The 23938-nt window shown below is 38.2% G+C and overlaps 1 protein-coding gene across 1 annotated transcript in view; it reads right to left on the bottom strand.

The window, feature by feature from the left end:
• LOC109550234 (uncharacterized) overlaps positions 1–23938 on the bottom strand; it is a 529004-nt gene that overhangs the window by 335836 nt on the left and 169230 nt on the right. Inside the window, exon 5 of the mRNA XM_073795485.1 lies at positions 2372–2420. The gene's annotated coding sequence lies outside the window, so the exon portion shown is untranslated. The remainder of the gene's footprint in view (positions 1–2371; positions 2421–23938) is intronic.

Here is a 23938-nt window from a genome sequence, read left to right as displayed (position 1 = left end):
CACACAGTCATTTCTTCATCAAAAGACACAATTATGATGGTAGGAATGCAGAGAGTGGGAGAAAATATAATCAACAAAGGAAATGATTCCGAATAACCAAAGAACACCTACAAATAAATAAGAAAAAGATTAAGCCCACAGAAAACTTGAAAAATCATTAAAAAGACGATGGGGCACATACAAATGACCATTAAACATATGAAAAATTATACAACCATATTAGTCATTAGAGAAATACAACAGTATACCACTTCACAACTATGAATAGCTAAAATTAGGAAGACTGACAATAGTAGAGAAACTGGAATTCTCATGCATTGATGATTAGCACAAAGTGACACCGCCATTTCGGAAAACTTTCAGTAATATCTTCTACAACTGAAAAATACATAGCATATGGCTCAACAATTCTACTTTTACTTTGATAGCTAACAGAAATGCACACCTATGTTCATTAAAAAACTATACAGACATGATCACAGCGGTACTATAATAGTTCAAAACTGGAAACAACCCAAAATCTATTTAGAGTTGAGTGGACCAAAAAATTTGCTATATCCATACAATGGAAGGTTATCTACGATGAAAAATGACAAAATACTGCTATTTACAATAAAATGGGTGCATTCCAGAAACTTAATTTTGAACAAAACCAGACCCCAAAAGATCATCATACTGCATGATTCCATTTATATAAACCTCAAGAGGATGAATGGAAATAACTTATGGAGAGGAAGAGTGGGTAGTGACTGTGAGGGTCACAAGAGGGGTTCCTGGGGTACCAACAATTGTTCTATTTCTTGACATGGGTGGTAGTGATATGAGTGTGTTCACTCTGTGAAAATTTATTGATCTGTAGACATAGGATCTGTGTACTTCCTTTGAACGGTAATAAGTTACATGCCCAGTACAACGTCAGATAAAAGGAAACAGATATCTGTTGGTTTAACTTGTGGACTTCATTTGCCATACATACAAGTGCATCAAAAGAATGAGAGATCTGGGCACGGGGATGAAATATGAAAAGCAATCCATCCTCACAGGTGCGAAGGAGGGCTGAGGGGAGAGACAGGCCCTTATGCTGGTGCCAAAATCACTACGCCCCTGGCACAGCTGTGTGTACCCATGTGTCAGGCTCATTTTATAGAAGAACATGTTGCTAACTCTGTAAGGCTATAGACCTAAACACACAATTCTGTTTCTAAGTTCACATCCTGTACCATACCTTATGTTTTACTTTGGCCGCTGAACTGGAATAGTCATTGCCTCCGTTATAAGTTTTTAGTACTACATTTATGAGTTTCTCATTTTTAAGTGGGTAAACCTGGCCCACGGCACAACCCTAAATACTTTTATTAGTAAAAACACCATCCACTGCAGACACGTTCTTCGCAGGGAAAAAATCTGGCTTCTGGATACTTTGGTCTGGCCAAGAGACATCCCACCAGGTTTATAGTGAAAGATCAGAGTTCTCTCACAACAGCATGAGGAATATTTCCCATCACGGGATGACTGACTTCTGAGAGGAGTTTGCAGGACTGGCAAGACAACACGTGGACCAGGCCAAACCAAACATCGAGTGGAAAACTCCACTCAGACAGTGTTCCACGGGCCCAGGCCTCCTGAGGCCAGCTCACATGTGCCGCTGACTTCAGTTAGCGATGAAGCAGCAGCCAATCAGTACTGCACATACTGTACAGAGAGTGTGCTTCAGCCAGGTAGAGGGAAGGATGACAGGGCCACCAGGACACCATCCCAGGTCTAATCAGAATAATACGCTCTGAGTTTTCCAGGACCTCGTAATGCCAGAGATAGTTTGAACGTGGCTTTGAGCAAATATTTTGAGCATAAATGGCTCTTGGGACCCATGTGTCTAAATATTTTCCCTTTTAGCTAGGAGAGAAGAAACCTTTTCACATCTCTACAAAGTGAAAAAAATTTTTAAAGAAAACTTTATTTAAACCACAAATGTATCCTACCAGATTTTGCCATCTCCCTTCAACGTTCTTATTCCTCAATTGCAAATTCACTAGTTAGGAACAGTGCTTCTATACATCCTACAACCTGACAAGTACACTATTCATACCGCAAAGTATCGAATATTTATTCACGTGATCGTTACATCTACTTTGTTAATTTATTCTAAATTAACCTTAAAAGGTGCTATGGAAGCACCTCTGAAATTATGCCTCCAATAAGAAAACTTTCATGAAGAAAGAAAACAAATAATTGAAAGTTGTTTGCGTATTTACTTTAAAATATGTGACATTTATCCATTTGGTCTAAAACTGGAAGGCATGATGATGCATATATGTGACAAATGCAGAACAAGACATTCTCTCCCCAAAAGATGAAAAGTCGCTTTACTTACAGCATATTATAGTAGATTTCACAGAGCAGTTGAAGATGTCAGAAGATTTCTAAATGTGAAAAGAAAGATTCATTTTTAAAATTCTGTGAATTTCAAATAATTGTGCAGATATATAAATCAGATTAATTATATTACATGCACTAATATTTCTATGACTAACAATGGCTGTTAACACCCAATTTCCAAAAGGATAAATATTTCCTGACACATAAATTCTTATAACTAGAACAACATAGTTTTTCCAAATAAATATTTTCACATCCATTTAAATAAAATCACATCTTACTGGGCAAAGAATAAAGAAAGAATCAAAAATTAGTGTAAGCTGTTAACTCTTAACAAACGTCAGCTGCCTTCTGCTGTGCTTCCTCGTGCTTCCTCAGAACTCCACATCATCCCACTTTGCAACTTACTTTTTCAGTCATCTCAGTAAAAATTCAAAGATTCTGACCCTTCTTCAAAGAAGGGTGAAAGACTGAAGCCCAGGCCAATTCACTCACCAAGGAGATAAGATTTCCCCCAGTATCCATTTTCCAATGCCAAAAGGTTTATGAGGGAAAAGAGATGGGTTATTTTGTCCAATCCAGAAAATGTTTTGACTAAAATATTTTTTATCCTTTTCTTTTAAGATAATATCTAAATTTTTATAGCTACTTACAGTTTACAAAGTGCTACCCACTTTATTTTTTTTAATCCTCACCAGAACAGAGCTCGGATCACTACTTTGTAGATGTAGAAACTGAAGCCAAAACCTGAATCTAAGCCCTCGAGCCCCAGCACAAGCTTTTGCCTCTTAACCATATCTGAGAGAAAGAGATGAGGCTGTTTAGGGCTCCCTTTTGTTGGGTGAGAGATGCAAAAAGATACAGAATTTAAAAGGAAAAGAGATGCTAATGGAGCCTGCAAAGATGCTTGGCGATTCTGACTAGAATTGTGAGAGAAATCTTTTGATAAAGGAGAACTGAGACAGGAAAGTGATCATTTCAACCTTTAAGGAATTCACTAAAAAATGAGAACAAGTTTAGTATTAGCTCTCTCAGAACCATGCTAAAGCAGGGGTTTTGACTGGTACTACAGAAAAAAAATCTGGGACAAAACACCACATTTGCAGTTGTAGTAAGGATGTCTCTGAGTTAAAGCTGCCTGTAACTCACAGCCCCACAACTTGTGGGAGTGTTAAAGGTTCTCACGATCCCCTTCTGTCTTCATCTTCTATCTGCTTCCACATGCACTGTCTTGGTGTCTCACTGTGTCAACCAAATTGTGAACTCATACACTTTACTGGTTTCAAAAGAATTAAAACAAATATTACCTTCTTTTAAAAAATCATACACAGATCAGTATGAGCAATGGAGGTTTTATTAAAGATTTCAGATTAGAAGGGTGTGGCATAGCTCAAATTTTACAATTCATCTTTCAGATATACTTTTTCAAAATTTCTCTGACAAGAATGGGATTTAGGGGTCCTATCTTGGTCCCTTCTCTAGCTGGCACCTCATCTATTCTCCCAACCTCCCACCTTCCCGCTAACTGCTCTTGCTTCTCACTGGCTTCCTCTTCTTTCTCATTTTCCTTCCCATCCAACTCAAGAAAAGTAAAATGTTCCTTCCTGGCTCAAGTTTAACAATTTAGCGGTTGTCTTGTGTTGTTAAGATGTTCCTAAGATCTCACCATCCAATCCCAAGAGATTACCCAAGTATATCCCCGCGCCCCCCCAGAAGCTCTTAAATATAGTTAGAGAGTAAAGGAATGGGCAATAGTCATAAATGACCAAATGACCTTGGCTGGCCATTGATTTTTTTAAAAAATGTACATTTAAAACTAATTTAGATAATGTATGATTTGTCCTATGCATTTCATATTCGTAGTTGTTTTAGAAGTAAACTGCTTGTGTGTATCCAGGTCACATGAATTTGAAGGATCAGCAACTAAAACCCTTCATACAGAGTCCTGAGCAGTAAGTAAGGACATGGTCTCTGGAGGTAGATAGTGGAGTTGAAATTCTGTCTCCTCCACTGCCTTAGGCAAATTACTCAACCATCAGCAATGTACAAGGAGCCTGAAGCTGAGCCAGTCATAAGCAGACTATTTATGGAACAGTCTACCATGGTCTAGGCATGTGTCAACGATATGAGTTAGATGCCAATAAATATTTGTCTTCTTAACTCCCAAAACTTAGTATAGATTGGATATATGCACATTTCTACTCTTCTTACTTTTTCAAAGGGCTGGAGGAAGAAGTGTGCTTCCTAAACAAAATTGGTGGTAAATAAGGCCATTTAATAATCCTGCTATTACAAAGATGATTTAGAAAAGGACTTCCACTTGCCATTTAGATAGTCCATGGAGATGAGGAGGGAAGAGTGATAGAGATTAGATTCAGATTCAAAATAACTTTTATAAAGTGCCCACTGTATGTCAAGAACTAAACTAATACTAATACTTTCATTTAATATAATTTAGTCCTTAAAACATACAGATTAAAAGAAGAGAAATTAAGATTCAGAAGGTTAAATAACTTGTTCAAAGAGTCATGGTAAAGAAGAAATAGAATGATATTTTCAACCAAGTGTGACCCAGACTCATTTCATTCTGCTACACAGCAGACAGTATCAGTACACAGATATCAAAACAATTATAGCTTTTTAAATCTACATTTTGGGGACAAAACTAAAAAACCTATGCAACTTTGAATGATACTATTAGGTAAATTAAAGTAATCTACCTGATATCTTAACAGTCCTTCTAAAACCAATTTTACATGATTTTTTAAAATATTAAAAGCATCTTTTCTGGGAACAATTTAAAGGATCAAAAGCCCCATGACTAGTATATTGGTAAATGGTCTTCATTCCCCCTTCAAATCATTGTTCATATATCCTTCATCAAACCCAAGCCTTGGAACTTTTACCACAGTTGGGGAAATTTCCCCTTGACAATGCACAGATACACAATAACCCAGTGATAACCACTCCCTTGCATCTTTTGCACATGAGGCATTTTAAATGCTGGTGGAGATAATCTATCTCCAAACCAACATAAAATCTGAAGTGGAAGAAAACAGTGCCCCTCTTTTGTTAAGTGATATATCAGAGTGTCCTGAAGGTATATCAGAAACTATGCAGCTTAGCCTGCTTTGACTGTTCCCAGAGTCTCCCTTGGCTGTTCTGGCACACTTCCTCTCAGATTTATTTTCCACTACACCACTTCCCAGAGTGATTAGAAACAAATACCAATGCCAAATAAGTCTAAATATGCCTGAGGTCCTCTCAAACAGCTTGGCACCTCCTGCTGCTTTCACTGGCAATTCCATGATGGGGCTTTCTAGAGAAGTTTTCATTTAAATTCAGCTAATGCAATAATTTGAAATTTTGATTGATTCATTTTCAGAAGTATTTCTACTTTTCTATTTGGAAAGACCAAGTTATACCCTTGGTTAAGAGAGAGAGAGATTTTACATAGACTTAGCCTTAAACACATGTGGAATAAGCGATGATCTGAATAATTTGAGAGATATCACAGAAATCTAAATTATCTCAATATTTTTTGCCCCACTTACTTTTCTTGGCACTTTCTACCTTTTTATCTACCTTACTTGATATATTCACTTTTCAAGTCCCTCTTTTGAGCTGGAAAACTAAAGCAATTATCTCTGGAAGGCTGGTAAATACGTATTACCTAGGAAGAGGAAATGGGGGTCCATCTCTCATTGAAGAATAAGGGAGAACTGCTTTATGGGGCTGGCCATTTTTCATCTTTAGTAGCAGACATTGATGAGAAGCTATGCATGTTGCACAGAAATAGAGAAAAAGTATCTTATGTCTGTTACTTTGTGACCAAGGGCAGATCAATTTTAATATCTCAAACTCAATGTATGTTATCATAAAGTTCAGAGTAATTCCTGGAAATGGTTAATTCAACAGTATGTAAACAATATGTAAACTGAAAAAAAAAAGCTGTATTGTTTTCCTTATATCAATTTAATCATCTGAAAGATGTGACAGCTCTAAAAATAACACATCCAGACTATTAAAAAAAAAAAAGTCTGGTGAAGAGCACTTCCCAAATGACAGAGTAAGGATCTCAAAAAATCTGCTCTTCTATAAAAGTAATGAGAACACTGTCAACATTTTTTAAAATCAACATTTTCAGAACTCTGGAAATTAACTGAAAGCTTGCAACAATAGGAGAAGAATTTATTCAAGGAAAAACACTGAATATCAGGAGGAACAGTAGGCTTTTTAGCATTTTAACTCACCCTATTCTCATTCTCCTCTCCCCATTTTCACAGTAGCCATAAAAACCAACAGACTCACAATTATAGAAGCTGTGAAAACCATAAACCTAGCTGGCACTGGAGGGGGAAAAATAGGTTTGTATCTTCTTTAAAAAATCCCTATTCCTAGAGATTTGTTACTATTTGACCTGGCTATTAGCTCCCTAGAAGCCCTCACTTGCGGGACTCATCTTTATTTGGCATAACTCAGAGCTTACTCACTGTAAATAGGCTTTCCCCAGGGCATTTATTGACAACAATCAGCAGCAATTGTTTAATAACACGGTTGACTAAGGTAGGGAAAATAGGGCAAATGAGGGGCAGACCAAAAAAATTAAAAGAAAAAAATGGGGAATAAGATATCTATAGTAGGCTGTGAAAAGGTCTGGCATTATCTGGGAATTTAGAAGGCCACATGAATATGCAGGTGTATTTTTTATTATCTTTAATTTTCTGTATATTATGATGTTTTGACATTGTAAGAATCTTTCTGTCTGGGGAGAGACTGCTCCTCCTGGGACTAGCCAATTCTTGGATATAGTAAAGGATTGGGAAGGAGCATGCCTTTGATGTGCAAACTAACCAGTCCAGACCTATACATCCTCTATCTGGCATGTGCAGCTCAAGGAGGCCTTAATCATCCCAGGGCCAGGTACTGGCAGCAAGAGACCATCTCTATAGGCCAAAATTCACTGGAGTTATTTAAACTACTCAATCCTAGGCTCTTTACCCTGGCCTGTCTTGCCTTTCCATAGAAAACCCCAATAAATGCTCAGACCTAGATTCTCCCCTCACTTCTGAATTCTGTCTCCTGACCAAAACCTGGTATTCCTCACATGATCCTGTGTGGCGTTCCATGCTTCCTGTTTATAGAACTTCTGAGTACAATAAATTTTTTTTTCCTGAGACTTTCCTGTGTCCCCATTATGACCACACTTGACTGACCATCACATAAAAGAACAGAGAACAGCAGAGCTGTGAGCATGGCCAGGAAATATCTGAAAACTCTCACCTCAGGTTGACCTTGAGTCTCTGCACAAGCAGGAAATAAAAGCTAAGACAAGGTTGTAAATTACTGGAACACTGAAGGCATGCCCCCAACTTGCACCCAAAGACTTTCAACAAAGGAGGGGAGATATACTGTTTCAGGGGGGTATCTCTATCCAATCATAACTGACTACAAAGCTAACCAAGCAGAGGCCTCAGTGGCCATGCATGACAAAGAATAGAGACTTCATAGAATTTGTTCAGGAAAGTCAGTAAACAAGTAAACAGGCAGCAGCAACAGCTACAACAATAAATATTAATAACAACAAACCCTAAAGGGGGGATGTGAGCCCTAAAATATTCAGTTTTCAGCAAAAAAGAATTATGAGACATGCAAAAAATAGCTAAATATGACACATACGCAGGAAAAACAGTCAATAGAAACCATCTCTTAGGAAGCCCAGATTTTAGATTTACCAGACAAAAACTTTAAATCAACTATTACAGATAAATAAAGGAAATTATGCCAAAAGAGTTAAGTGAAAGTATGAGAAATAATATCTCACTAAATACATAATAATAATAAAAATATATAAATTATTAAAGAACTGTAGAGAAATTCTGAAATTGAAAAGTACAGTATTGAACTGATAAATTCACTAGAAGAGAACAAAAATGGATTTGACCTGGCATAAGAAAGAATCAATGAACATGAAGACAGGCCTATTGATTTATCCACGGTAAGGAGCAGAAATTATAAAAAAATGAAGAATAATGAAAAGACCTCAGAAGCTACTGGAATACCATCAAACATACCAACTATGTGTAACAAGAGTTCCAAAGGGAGAAAAAAGCAAAAAAAAAAAAAAGGAACAAAAAGAATATTTGAAGAAATAATGGCTGAAATGTCTCAAATTTGATGACAAACCTGCACATCTAAAATTAACCTGTATATCTAAATACCTCAACAAACTACAAGTAGGATAAACTCAAAGAAAACCATAGTAGATACATCATAATCAAGCTATCAAAAGACAAAGAGAGAACTTTCAAAGCAGCAAGAATGGTGACTCATCACTTACAAGAAATATTTAATAAAAATTACAGCTGATTGCTCATCAGAAATGATGGAAGCTAGGGGGCAGTGAGATGGCATTTTCAAAGTGCTGAAAGAAAAAGACTTCTAACCAAGAATGTAATACCCAGCAAAATGATCCTTTCAAAACAAAGAACAGATTAAGACAGTCCCAGATTAACAAAATCTGAGAGAATTTGTAGTCCTATAAGAAACAGTAAAGGAAGTCCTTCTGGTTGAGATGAAAGGACACTAGAAACAGGAATCTACACAAAAAAGTAAAAAAACCTAGAAAATGGGATGAAGTGAGAGAGTGGCATTGACATATATACACTACCAAATGTAAAATAGATAGCTAGTGGGAAGCAGCCTCATAGCACAGGGAGATCAGCTTGGTGCTTTGTGACCACCTAGAGGGGTGGGATAGGGCGGGTGGGAGGGAGAAGTAAGAGGGAGGGGATATGGGGATGTATGTGTATGTATAGCTGATTCACCTTGTTATACAGCAGAAACTAACACAACAATGTAAAGCAATTACACTCCAATAAAGATGTTAAAAAAAAAGAACCCTAGCAAATTTAACTACATAAGTAAATATAAAATACAGTATAAATGTATTTTTCATTTGCAGTTCTTTTCTTCTCCCATATTTAAAAGACAACTACATAAAGCAATAAAAAAAACTGTATTAATGGACATGTAATGTTTAGAGATGTGATTTTATGACAATAATAGCACAAAGAAGTGGGGGAGAAAATGGAGCTATACAAGATCAAAGTTTTGGTATACTATTGAAATTAAGTTAGTATTACTCCAAACTAGATAGATATAAATTAAGATGTTAATTGTCATTCCTGGAGGCAAGAAGTAATAGCAGAAAAAAATGATAAGAAAATTAAAATGATATAATAGAAAATATCTATATAATACAAAAGAAGACATTAATGGAGGAATAAAGAAACAAAGATATAGACATATAAAAAAACCAAATGGCAAAATAGCTGGTGTAAACCTTATCAGTAATTGCATTAAATGTAAATGGCTTAAACACTCAAATCAAAAGCAGAGATTGACAAGTGAATAAAAGTGCATGATCCAACTATATGTAGGCCATAAGAGACATAATTTAAAGACACAAACACATTGAGAGCAAAAGGATAGGAAAAGTAAACCATGCGACAGTAACCAAAACAGAAAAGGAATGGCTATACTCACAAAGTAAATAAAGTGGACTTTAAGACAAAAATTGTTATTCATGGTAAAGGATATTTTCTAATAACATAAAAAAATCAGTCCATCAGAAAAACATACACATATATGTGTCTAACAACACAGCACTTCAAATACACAATGGAATTAAAGGGGAAAAATAGATAATTCAACAATAATAGCTGGAGACCTCAATGCACAACTTCAATAATGGATAGAATTAGACAGAAGATCAATAAGGAAATAATATCCTTAAATAACACTATAAGCCAATTAGACCTAACAGACATCTACAGAACACTGCATCCAAAAACTAAGGAATACATATTCTTCTCAAGTGCACACAAAACATTCTCTAGGATATTCCTTATTCTAGGACATACAAGAGTCTTAATACATTTAAAAGGATTAAAATTATACAAAGTATGTTCTCCAGTCACAATAGAATGGAATTAGAAATCAATAATAGGAAGAAATTTGGGAAATTTACAAATATGTAGAAATTAAGCAACATACTGCTAATTAATCAATGGGTTAAAGAAGAAATTACAAGAAAAAGAATCACAAAGAAGAAATAAAAACTCTGATTTAAAGTTAGAAGATAATTTAAGATAAAGGAAAAAGAAAACACGATGTACCAAACTTATGGGATGCAGCTAAAACAGTATACAAAGAGAAATATATAGCTTTAAAAATATTATATTTAAAAAACAGGGCTTCCCTGGTGGCGTAGTGGTTGAGAGTCCGCCTGCCGATGCAGGGGACATAGGTTCGTGCCCCGGTCCGGGAAGATCCCTCATGCCGCGGAGCGGCTGGGCCCGTGAGCCATGGCTGCTGAGCCTGCGCATTCAGAGCCTGTGCTCCGCATCAGGAGAGGCCACAACAGTGAGAGGCCTGCGTACCACCAAAAATGATAAATAAATAAAATAAATAAATAAAAAATAAAGATCTCATTATAATACATTTAAAAGATCTTACATCAATAGCTTAACTTTTCACCTAAGGAAACCATAAAAAGAAGAGCAAACTAAATTCAAAGCAAGCAGAAGGAAAGAAATAATAAAGACAAGAGTGGAAATAGATGAAACTGGGAACAAAAATACAATAGATAAAATCAGCAAAACCAAGGACAGGTTGTGTAAACCTTTTCTAATAGGGTGACCTGGACAGTGGGAATAATCACCCAGAGGGTACACAGACAGAGAGTCAGTAATACTACCTGCCAGTGCCCCTGAGTAATGGTGGGGATGAGTGTAGAGGAGGAGAAAACCATCATCATCATGGCCAAAATAGCCCTAACAGTGGATCCTGCACCCCCTCCTACAGATGTCCCAGTTGCCTCCATCTTTGACAGGAGCAAGTTGACATTTAGGGAAGCATTTCACTCTTGCTGTGCCAGAGTCTAACTGCAGCAATGCATCAGGTCTAGATTAACAGTTGGGTACTTGAGGTATCAGAATGTTCCACAGATAGAGAAATGTCCATTTGTTGTACTGAGTAGCACAGCAATCAGATGTTTATCTGTAAGATTGAGTGGTAGGTAACATATCCAAGAGTTCATCAAATTCAGAACAGCAGCAACTGCTTGTGACAGACATTATCAGTGAATCTGGTGAAGGAGGAGCCACACAATCTCCCCTGTGAGAGAGAGCAAAGACAGGTGAGATACCTATCCCCTTCCCCTCCCTCTACCATATCTGGGATATCTTGGATCCCAAGAAGTGCAAGTCCTACCAGTTGGGGGGACTCCTCCCCAACAACCGTGGTGTTGGCAATCTGTCCAGTACCATAGACAAGAACAGCACCCTTAATCCAACCACCAGGGTAGTGAACCCAAATCTTCTGGCTTGTATTTCCTTGTGGTTCAGTAAAAATTTCTATTTTATATACAGATATCCATCTCATTGGGCTATGCAGAGCAAAAAGCAAAGGTACATTAAAGAAAATGTTGAACTCAACACTCAAATTGATGGTCATTATTTTTTAAGCACTTGTTGGAAAAAACAAAAACCAAATAACATTCTCTGCACCTGTACAGTAAATGAAGAAGGAAGTTACTGCCTTCCATCCCTTGCTGCTTAATAGCCAACATGATCCCTTCAGGAAAGAGATGAATGGGGTGAAAGGACTTTATAGGTTCCCCCATAGAGAGTGAGGTGTCAAATTACAAAACAAAGGTACATAATTGAAGGAAATGGGTGGTCAAACAGGCAATGCAAATGAGAAGAAATCACAACACTGAGACCCCAGACTGCTTGCCTGAAATATGTGATCCAGGCAGGGGTTATCTTGTCCCCACCCATCGGCCATTTAAGCCCATCCTTTAATTATGCATTAAAATGTCCCACCCTGTGGCTTGGGAATTTTATGGAGCATGGAGAGTCAATCACATGCCCCATGGTTGGGCCACTGATGTGTAGCTTGGGCAGAAAATCCAGAGCAAATGCAATGTGCTTAAGAAACCTAAACAGAAAATAAATATGGTCTTGTAGGGTCTGGAATATGTAGCCTGAGTCATATGGGGATGGCTAGGTCAAACACCTAAAAAGTTTCAAATGCAGTCAGGATCCATCAGAACCCTCTGAACTGGACAAGAGGCCTGATGTGACCTAGGAAACTGCCATCAAAATCTCTGGGGTGGACCAGAGGGCAGACAGCAGAAGCAAAAAGAACTACAATCCTGCAGCCTGTGGAACGAAAACCACATTCACAGAAAGAGAGACAAAATGCAGAGGACTATGTACCAGAATAAGGAACAAGATAAAACCCCAGGAAAACAATTAAATGAAGTGGAGATAGGCAACCTTCCAGAAAAAAGAATTCAGAGTAATGATAGTGAAGATGATCCAGGACCTCGGAAAAAGAATGGAGGCAAAGATCGAGGAGATGCAAGAAATGTTTAACAAACACCTAGAAGAATTAAAAAACAAACAGAGATAAACAATACAGTAGCTGAAATGAAAAATACACTAGAAGGAATCAACAGCAGAATAACTGAGGTAGAAGAACAGATAAGTGACCTGGAAGACAGAATGGTGGAATTCACTGCTGTTACAGACAATAAACAAAAAAGAATAAAAAGAAATGAAGACAGCCTAAGAGACCTCTGGGAAAACATTAAATGCACCAACATTCACCTCATGGGGGTCCCAGAAGGAGAAGAGAGAGAGAAAGGACGCAAGAAAATATTTGAAGAGATTATAGTCGAAAATTTCCCCTAACGCGGGAAAGAAAATAGCCACCCAAGTCAAGGAAGTGCAGAGACTCCAAAGCAGGATAAACCCAAGGAGAAACACGCTGAGACAGACAGTAATCAAACTGACAAAAATTTAAAACAAAGAAAAATTATTAAAAGCAACAAGGGAAAAATGACAAACATACAAGGGAACTGCCATAAAGTTAACAGCTGATTTCTCAGCAGAAACTCTACAAGCCAGAAGGGAGTGGCATGATGTATTTAAAGTGATAAAAGGGAAGAATCTACAACCAAGATTACACTACCTAGCAAAGATCTCATTCAGATTCAACGGAGAAATCAAAAGCTTTAGAGACAAGCAAAAGCTAAGAGAATTCAGCACCACCAAACCAGCTCTACAACAAATGCTAAAGGAACTTCTCTAAGTGGGAAACACAAGAGAAGAAAGGGACCTACAAAAACACACCCAAAACAATTAAGAAAATGGTAATAGGAACATACGTATCGATAACTACCTTAAGTGTGAAAGGATTAAATGCTCTAAACAAAAGACACAGGCTCCCTGAATAGATACTAAAATAAGACCCATCTATATGCTGTCTACAAGAGACTCACTTCAGACCTAGGGACACATACGGACAGAAAGTGAGGGGATGAAAAAGATATTCCATGCAAATGGAAATCAAAAGAAAGCTGGAGTAGCAATACTCATATCAGATTAAATAGACTTTAAAATAAAAACTGTTACAAGAGACAAGAAAGGACACTACATAATGATCAAGGGATCAATCCAAGAAGAAGATATAACAATTATTTTAAAAAAAAGACCTATAAAACAGGAAATCAACAGGAACACAGTAATAGTGGGGGACTTTAACACTTCACTTACACCAATGGAGAGATCATCCAGACAGAAAATTAATAAAGAAACACAAGCTTTAAATGACACAATAGACCAGAGAGATTTAATTGATATTTATAGGACATTCCATCCAAAAACAGCAGATTACACTTTCTTCTCAAGTGCACAGAGAACATTCTCCAGGATAGATAACATCTTGAGTCAAAAATCAAGCTTTGGTAAATTTAAGAAAATTGAAATCATATCAAGCATCTTTTCTGACCACAATGCTATGAGATTAGAAATCAATTACAGGAATAAAAACATAAAAAACACAAACACATGGGGGCTAAGAAATACGTTACAAAATAAAGAGATCACTGAAGAAATCAAAAAATACCTAAGAGACAAATGACAACAAAAACACAACGATCCAAAACCTATGGGATGCAGCAAAAGCAGTCCTAAGAAGGAAGTTTATAGCACTACTACCCTACCTCAAGAAGCAAGAAAAATCTCAAATAAACAATTCAACCTTACACCTAAAGGAACTAGAGAAAGAGGAACAAAAACCCCCGAAGTTAGTAGAAGGAAAGAAATCATAGAGATCAGAGCAGAAATAAATGAAATAGAAACAAAGAAAACAATATCAAAGATCAATAAAACTAAAAGCTGCTACTTTGAGAAGATAAGAAAAGGTGATAAACCTTTAGCCAAATTCATCAAGAAAAAGAGGGAGAGGACTCAAATCAATAAAATTAGAAATGAAAAAGGAGAAGTTACAACAGACGATGCAGAAATACAAAGCATCCTAAGAAACTACTACAAGCAACTCCATGCCAATAAAACGGACAACCAGGAAGAAAGGACAAGTTTTTAGAAAGGTATAACCTTGCAAGACTGAACCAGGAAGAAACAGACAATATGAACAGACCAATCACAAGTAATGAAATTGAAACTGTGATTAAAAATCTTCCAACAAACAGAAGTCCAGGACTAGATGGCTTCACAGGTGAATTCTACCATTCTTCAGTTCTACAGTTCTTCTCTATTTAGAGAAGAGCTGACACCCATCCTTCCCACACTCTTTCAAAATATTTCAGAGTAAGAAACATTCCCAAACTCATTCTACGAGGCCACCATTACCCTGATACCAAAACCAGACAAAGATGCTACAAAAAAAGAAAATTACAGACCAATATCACTGATGAATACAGATGCAAATATCCTCAACAAAATACTAGCAAACAGAATCCAACAACACATTAAAAGGATCATACACCATGATCAAGTGGGATTTATCCCAGGGATACAAGGATTCTTCAATATATGCAAATCAATCAATGTGATACACCATATTAACAAAATGAAGAATAAAAACCATATGATCATCTTAATAGATGCAGAAAAAGCTTTTGACAAAATTCAATACCCGTTTATGATAAAAACTATCCAGAGTGTGGGCAGAGAGGGAACCGATGTCAAAATAACAAAGGCCATATACGACAAACCTACAGCAAACATCATTCTCAATGGTGAAAAACTGAAAGCATTTCCTCTAAGATCAGGAACAAGACAAGGATGTCCACTCTCACCACTATTATTCAACATAGTTTTGGAAGTCCTAGCCATGGCAATCAGAGAAGAAAAAGATATGAAAGGAATACAAATTGGAAAAGAAGAAGTAAAACTGTCACTGTTTGAAGATGACATGATACTATACATAGAGAATCCTAAAGATGCCACCAGAAAACTACTAGAGCTAATCAATGAATTTTGTAAAGTTGCAGGATACAAAATTAATGCACAGAAATCTCTTGCACTCCTATATACTAATGATTAAAAATCTGAAAGAGAAATTAAGGAAACACTCTTTAACAAAAAGAATAAAATACCCAGGAATAAACCTACCTAGGGAGACAAAAGACCTGTATATAAGACATGATGAAAGAAATCAAAGATGACACAAATGGAGAGATATACCATGTTCTTGGATTGGAAGAATCAACATTGTGAAAATGACTATACTACCCAAAGCAATCTACAGATTCAATGCAATCACTATCAAAATACCAATGGCATTTTTTACAGAACTAGAACAAAAAATCTTAAAATTTGTATGAAGACACAAAAGACCCCGAGTAGCCAAAGCAATCTTGAGGGAAAAAAACGGATCTGGAGGAATCAGACTCCCTGACTTCAGACGATACTACAAAGCTACAGTAATCAAGACAATATGGTACTGGCACAAAAACAGAAATATAGATCAATGGAACAGGATACAAAGCCCAGAGATAAACCCATGCACCTATAGTCAACTAATCTATGACAAAGGAGGCAAGGATATACAATGTAGAAAAGACAGTCTCTTCAATAAGTGGTGCTGGGAAAACTGGACAGCTACATGTAAAAGAATGAAATTAGAACACTCCCAATGCCATACGCAAAAATAAACTCAAAATGGATTAAAAACCTAAATGTAAGACCAGACAGGATAAACCTCTTAGAGGAAAACATAGGCAGAACACTCTATGACATAAATCACAGCAAGATCTTTTTTGATCCACCTCATGGAGCAATGGAGATAAAAATAAACAAATGGGACCTAATGAAACTTAAAAGCTTTTGCACAGCAAAGGAGACCATAAACAAGATGAAAAGACAACCCTCAGAATGGGAGAAAATATTTGCAAATGAATCAATGGACAAAGGATTAATCTCCAAAATATATAAACAGCTCATGCAGCTCAATATTAAAGAAACAAACAACCCAATCCAAAAATGGGCAGAAGACCTAAATGCACATTTCTCCAAAGAAGACATACAGATGGGCGAGAAGCACATGAAAAGCTGCTCCACATCACTAATTATTAGAGAAATGCAAATCAACACTACAATATGGTATCACCTCACACCAGTTCAAATGGGCATCTTCAGAAAATCTACAAACAACAAATGCTGGAGAGGGTGTGGAGAAAAGGGAACCCTCTTGCACTGTTGGTGGGAATGTAAATTGATACAGATACTATGGAAAACAGTATGGAGGTTCCTTAAAAAACTAAAAATAAAATTACCATATGACCCAGCAATCCCACTACTGGGCGTATACCCAGAGAAAACCATAATTCAAAAAGACACATGCACCCCAATGTTCATTGCAGCACTATTTACAATAGCCAGGTCATGGAAGCAACCTAAATGCCCATTGACAGATAAATGGATAAAGATGTGGTACATAAATATAATGGAATATTACTCAGTCATAAAAAGCAACAAAACTGGGTCATTTGTTGAGATGTGGATGAATCTAGAGACTGTCATACAGAGTGAAGCAAGTCAGAAAGAGAAAAACAAATATCGTATATTAACGCATATATGTGGAATCTAGAAAAATGGTACAGATGAACCGGTTTGCAAGGCAGAAATAGAGACACAGATGTAGAGAACAAACATATGGACACGAAGAGGGGAAAGTGGTGGCGGCGGGGGTTGGGATGAATTGGGAGATTGGGATTGACATATATACACTAATATGTATAAAATAGATAATAAGAACCTGCTGTAATAAAAAAAATCTGTGGGGTGTGTGATAACTTCAGTAGCCAAATAGGCCCTTCAATTATTGAGTTTTATTTTCGGGGGAGAGAGGGCCAAAAGCCTTGTAATTATCTCCTCTGGAATGAGATATTGTGTCCCTTCCCAGATTATATCCAGGAATATCACTCGTGGGCTATGTCCTCCTATTTTGTCTGTATTAATGGCTCAGCTGTGTTGCTACATATGGGTCAATAGGGTGTCCAGCCCCTAGTGGGCAGTGCCCTTGTCTGGGCCCACCAGAAAGCCAATATAGTAGAAGGCCAATGCTCCCTCAGGGAATAGGACTTTTTCTAGATCATAGCACAGGTAGCCAACAAGTTTGTGTAGCCTTATGTGAGGACATTAAAGGCCTATTACAACCCATTCCAACCATATAAAGGTAAATTGATCCTGATCATCTGGATGGAAAGCGATGGTTTAAAAATGCATTTGACATATAAACTGCCACACGCCAACGTCCCTTGGCTTGGCCAATAGTCTCTGTGACAGTCACAATGTCAGTTCCACCAGCACAAAGGGCAGCACCAAGGCCTTGAATACAGGCCAGACAGAACTATTAAATGGAAAACTAGTTTCCCTTTGGCTCCCTTAAGTTTGGCAATGAAGGCCATTATTTCTTTTTCACCCCCAGGAAGCAAAAATATTGTTTTGAGGAGAAAATGACACCAGGCAATGATAGTCATGTAGGCTCAGGATCTTCTGCTTACCCCACTAAGGTGGCCCTAACTACAGCAATTCCAGTCAGAAGCTGGGGGTGAAGGTGAGTCAGAGTGCACATAGACAATACATCTATACTAATAATATACTTAGCAGTGGAGGTCACGACAATGGAGGTTGTAGGGACCCAAAAAGTACCCGTGCTAGCGAAGGCTAGGCAAGGGTCTCAGTGATGGTGGTCTCAGACTGAAAACCAAAGAGCAGTATCTGTTTCCTCCTCATCCTGGTGGCAAGAGTTGTGGGGATCACGGTCACCTATGAACCAATATCTGAGAGATCCAAGAAATACAATTTTCCTCCCACCTCCCCATTGAACTCTGACCTTGGCATAGGAACTCAGGTCTTCTCTAGGAACAGAGGGACCCCAGTCTTATCCCTGCTTCTGTTTATTTTTAAAGCTAAGAGTTCTGAGTAAAGGTTGGTGGGGCTCTCCAATTCATCTCAAGACTCACTGGGAAGGGAGGAAGGAATGGCACTTGTGTCAGTCACAGAGAAGTCAGAGTCATCATGTGGACCCTAGCAGAGCTGCCCATCAGGACCTTCTAGGTACCTGGTCCAGTGCCTGGTCACAAGTTCCTTGGAAGGGAGCTCATCAATCTCCTCCTTTGAGTCTCATTATCAAGGAACAAAATCCAGAGATCTTTAGGGAAAGGCCCTTGTCCAAGTCGCCCATGAGAGGTTGCCCATTTATCACTCCTACACTGCTCTTCTGTGGTCACATGCAGACAGTAACAAAACAAGATAGAGACCCTGGCAAAGGCAGTCAGGAAAAGAGCAGGAAGAACAATCAAGTAGAAAGAAAGGTAGAGACAGAGAAACTTATAAGAGAGATCATGGTTGCCCTTTTCTGAGGATCTCATTATGGAGTTGCTGTTGAGTGAACTGGGCTGTTCTGGGATGACAGTCCTTGCACCCCGAGAGGCTGGCTGAAAGACTGTGAGACTACTCGTACTTCCCCACACATCCTCACCATAAACCCTACCAATGAAAGAAACGAAGGATGTTTCTCTTCCTCACAACGAACACAATGAAACACAAATACTTTGACAGTATCAAGTTTGGGAGACGATGTGGTGATGAGAGAAGGTTAGTTCCTGCATAGTTTTCTATGCAAAGCTAACCAACTGGAACTTGACCCTGCTGGAGACAGGAAGTCACTGAATACCTTTAAGCCAGAGAGTGATATAAACAGATTAATAGTTAGAAAAACCACTTTGTAAACTGTAAAGACTGTATTGGAGGGGCTAAAACTTAAGTGGAGGGAGAGAACAGTCGAACATAGGAATTTTTAATACTTGGTATCCCTGTGTGACTTTATTTTTTTCTGCTCGTTCCTCACTGAGTTTGTAGCTGTAAAAAGGAAACTAGGTAATAACAGTTATAGAAGAAATATGAGCCTCTACAATCAAGTTGATCAATCCAAATAAGAAATCTGTTTAATCCTCATCTGTAGGGCTTTTCCTATCACTTCTTTATTTCACTTGACCTAAATATAGTCAGACTATGCATAAATTAAATTTATAGAGGTGACAAGCATTTAAATTAAGACAAAAAGTTAAACCAAAGCAGTGTGAATAATTTAAAATTTTCATCTATGGCATAAGAATAACTCTGGAAACAACATTCCCAGTGATACAGTAACAACTGTTAGTCATTTGTTTGTCTCCTCAGTGTACTGGAATGCAGGGATGTGTCATTAGTACAATGATCCCCAAGGACAAGTACATCTAGTTTCCTAAGCCTATGTAAAGGCAAGGTTTAATACATTGTAAGATCTTTATTTTAGCTGTTTTTAAGGTTTACCTTTCATTCCCACTAACATTTTTAGTTTATAAGTTCATACCCTTTGGGTTGCAAATCTTTAGTGGAAGCTTTGAGAAAGATGTTTAAATGTTCAACCTAAACAGTCATGCCCTAGGAAGAAGCCAAATGAAATAAACCAGAGAATTTTCTGCTTAAAAAACTTCAAAGAAATTGCCACCAGCTGTTCTCCTTCCACCATCCGTTTATTTTCTCTGAACACTGAACAACAGGAAACAGGCTGTGGGAGAAAAGATTGATTTAGACATATGTCAGGACCCACTGATTGTAGGACTTGGTAGAATAGTCAACTGAAAGGCAGAGAGTGAGAGAGAGAAAATTAACATTTGTAAAGCACTTTTGAGAACTGGTCACTTAGAAATATATTGACTCTCTTCTAGAATTTGAGACTCGATAAATCTTCCTGGCGAGAGATCAGAATCAATTAAAAAGCAGTTAAGCCACAAGAAGTTTGAAATACCACTTTCATTACTGATGAGTGTTTTGTGAGAGAATATGGCTAGAAGTGTTGAGCCCTGGCATTAGTCCGATTTACCCACCACTCATGGGGGGCTAGGAGGGCAAGGAGAGAACGGCTTGAATTGAGCAGGCCCAGTTCCTCTCCCTGATCCATCCATTGGTAAGCCACTCCTCCCCTGGAGCGATGCTGGGGGCCAGGAGGCCATATGCTAATAAAGCCCCTTTCACATGGAAGGCTTTATCTCCAAAATTCACCACCACCTGATCATAATCAGTGATATAAGCAGAACCTCAGAAAACACTGCTACTTATTCAAGAGCAATAAATACCAAGGGGTAGAATCAAGATTTGAATTCCAAACCATCTGATTGTTCCACTGTGAGGGAGGAAAAATTTCTTCTTTACCTTCTTAGGGTCTTCAGCTGAGCCTAAGAACTAAACTGACATAAGACATTAACAGGAGAAAAACATACAAATTTTATTTAGTAATTTTCACACGTACATGGGAGTCTTCACAAGAAAAATGAAGACCCAAAGAAGTGGGTATGTAACAGAGAAGAACAAACCTGACTCCATATTGGATCTATTTCTTTAGCTCTAACCTTTGTGCTCTGTTGCCTGTGCTTAGTCATGCTGTCTCTGCCGACAACATTCTGCTATAGAATGTTGTCTATAGCCAGAAATATACATGATAGGCCATTCTCAAAGCTCTTACCTTTAAAGGTATAACAATTTTCCATTCATACAGAGATAAAAAGTTTCAGAACAGAAAATAACAATTGTCTTGTTGGAGGTTTATAGGAACATCCTGACCAGACCTACATGCAGTGCTACAAGAACAAAGGATTCCTGCACCAAGAAGTTTGTGACAACCAGCCACACCCCTTTTAGTATAAAAGAAGCCTGAGTTCTAGCTCAAGTAAGATGGCTCTTTGGGACACAAGTTCACCATCTTCTTGGTCTGCTGGCTTTCCAAATAAAGTCGCTATTCCTTGTCCCAGCACTTTGTTGGCATGTGGCAAGCAGTATGAGCTGGACTCAGCAACAGCTAGGTCTAAGTGCTTATATACCAGGTTAAAAAATAATAGCAGTTGTAGAAAAGTAACTAAAATATATGGATAGACTAAAGGAAGATAAGAGTTATTTTGACAAGGTCTGTTTGTACAGATTTCTCGATGTGTACTCCACATCTCTGGTGATAGGAATGCTTCTTTCCTCCTGGTATAGGGAGGGCATCTCTTAAATGGGAGTTTCATCTTCTGCTTTCAGGAAGAAAAGGGGAGGTCAGAGTGCCCTTCTTGTACCTGCTGATTTCCAAGTGCCTTTAACTCAAAGTAGTCAAGATGCCAAAGCAGCATATTTGGGGATGGTATGTCCTGAACTCCTTCACAATCTGTTTCTGAGAGTATGGCAAAATAGGGACTGTTTGACTGCTCTAATTGTATCCTATTAAGAGATTTATAAGGGAATTTATGATTCCTTCTAACTTTCTATCAACCCAGTGTAACAAAACAAATATTTAAGGGGATAACCTTCCCCTCAATGGAATTTGAAACTTTTCCCACAGATCCAGGGGATAAGAACAAGACACTGTATTTCTAAAGAGGAATCCTCTCTACCTAAAGGGAGGGGAAGTTGGGTTTTCTACTGGAATTGTTTTTGGAAGCAATTTTAAATGAGAGATCACATACCTTGTAGATCAGATATCAAGGTCAGTGTTAAGAGAGAAAAGAAAAAGACTAGGGAAATAAAGCCAGGGAGAAAACAGAAGTGGGGGAGCTTGGGAAGGGATGGAACGAAGGCAGACGGAGAGAGGAATCTGATTGCCAAGGGCTGTCAAGCTAAGAGAATTCTAAGAATGGGGTGTTGCCTTGGCAATTGCTGTCATGGCCATGGTTCAAATGTCTAATGGCCTTGTTGTCACAGTCCTAGCCAGCTAACCAAGCTGTCATCATCTGAGTAGGAACTCTTCCTACCTTCACAAAGTACTCACCCAGTTATTGAGGGAGGAGAGCCACAGAACTTGAAAGCAAAAATACATACACCTGAGCACCCCAAGAGATGGAGTGGATACACCTAGCCCCTGATGGGGCCAGGTGGGCGTGAATACTAAGATGCTACCCACCAGGAGCCAACAGCACTGAGATAGGAGGCTTTGGATACAAACTTGCCTAGGTTCTATCCTAGTCTCCCACTTGCTAGCTGTGTGACCACAAGTAAATTGCATAATCTCTTCATAACTCAGTTCCAAAACCTGTACAATTGGAGATTTAAAAATAGTGCCAACTCCACAGGCACTGTATCAGAATTTGAAGAGTTAACATATTCAAAGAATTTAGAACCATGCCTGTCACATAAGAAATATTCAGTAAATGATAATGATGACATCTAGTTTTTTAGATTACAGTTGAGAATCATCACCAAATATTCCAAAACTGTTAGCAATATTCCAGAACCTAAGTTTAATAATGTTTACAAAAACCAAAGAACTATATCATCCACTGAATATGGGACTAGTTGTCTCTAAAGACTCAGCACCTAAGATGTTGAATGCTGTTACAATACTTTTCTGAAATATTTTCCCACAAGGTGGTCCAGGAGAAAGTGCACAGGCTTTGGAGCGAGGCAGACTCCCCAGAGCATCCAGCAGCCTGTCTGCTGCCAAAATTACTGTCACAGGCATTTGTAGAGAGGACCCTGTGTTAGCCTGGAAGTCAGCAACCACTAATTGACTAAGCCTGTCATTATCTACCCACCCAAGACCTAAAGAGGTGGCAAAGGGCAATGATTCCCACCCTGAGTTCTAAACCTGTCCATGGGACCCTGGTTATTGACTCTCTTTTGGGTTCTCTTTTCCCCCACTTAGTGGTACTAACCTGGCTACTGGGATGCTGTCTGTCACTTCTATCTCTGCTATCCTACAGGTCTGAGCCTTTGGGAACCGACCCTGGCTGATTTCAGATTTTGAACCATTCCTTAATCACTTCAGTTTAATTTAACACACAAGGAAAGATTCTACTTCCTCTTCCTGCATAGTTGCTGACTAAGTCTCGCACTACAGGTACAGAATTCAAACTCACTCACTGATGGATTTGATTCTACTGGCATCTACCAATGGCCAAAGGAAATATTTTGGCTCTTGCATATCTTACAGCTGGCAACATTACAGAGTGAGGAATCTGTGTCTGGTGGAATTTAGCAGAGGCCAGTGGTGGGGAAGGTGGAGAAAGGAGATCCTCAGGGAACAGAGCTGCTATGGTCTGAATGTTTGTGTTTCCCCCCAACCCCCAATGAAGAAATTCAAATGTTGAAACCTAATCCCATTGTGATCGCATTCGAAGGTGGGGCCTTTGGGAAGTGATTAGGTCATGAGAGCAGAATGCTCATGA

Source organism: Tursiops truncatus, chromosome 18 (assembly GCF_011762595.2).
Source record: "Tursiops truncatus isolate mTurTru1 chromosome 18, mTurTru1.mat.Y, whole genome shotgun sequence".
NCBI classification, from domain to species: Eukaryota; Metazoa; Chordata; class Mammalia; order Artiodactyla; family Delphinidae; genus Tursiops; species Tursiops truncatus.
This window is presented reverse-complemented; position numbering and strand designations above follow the sequence as displayed.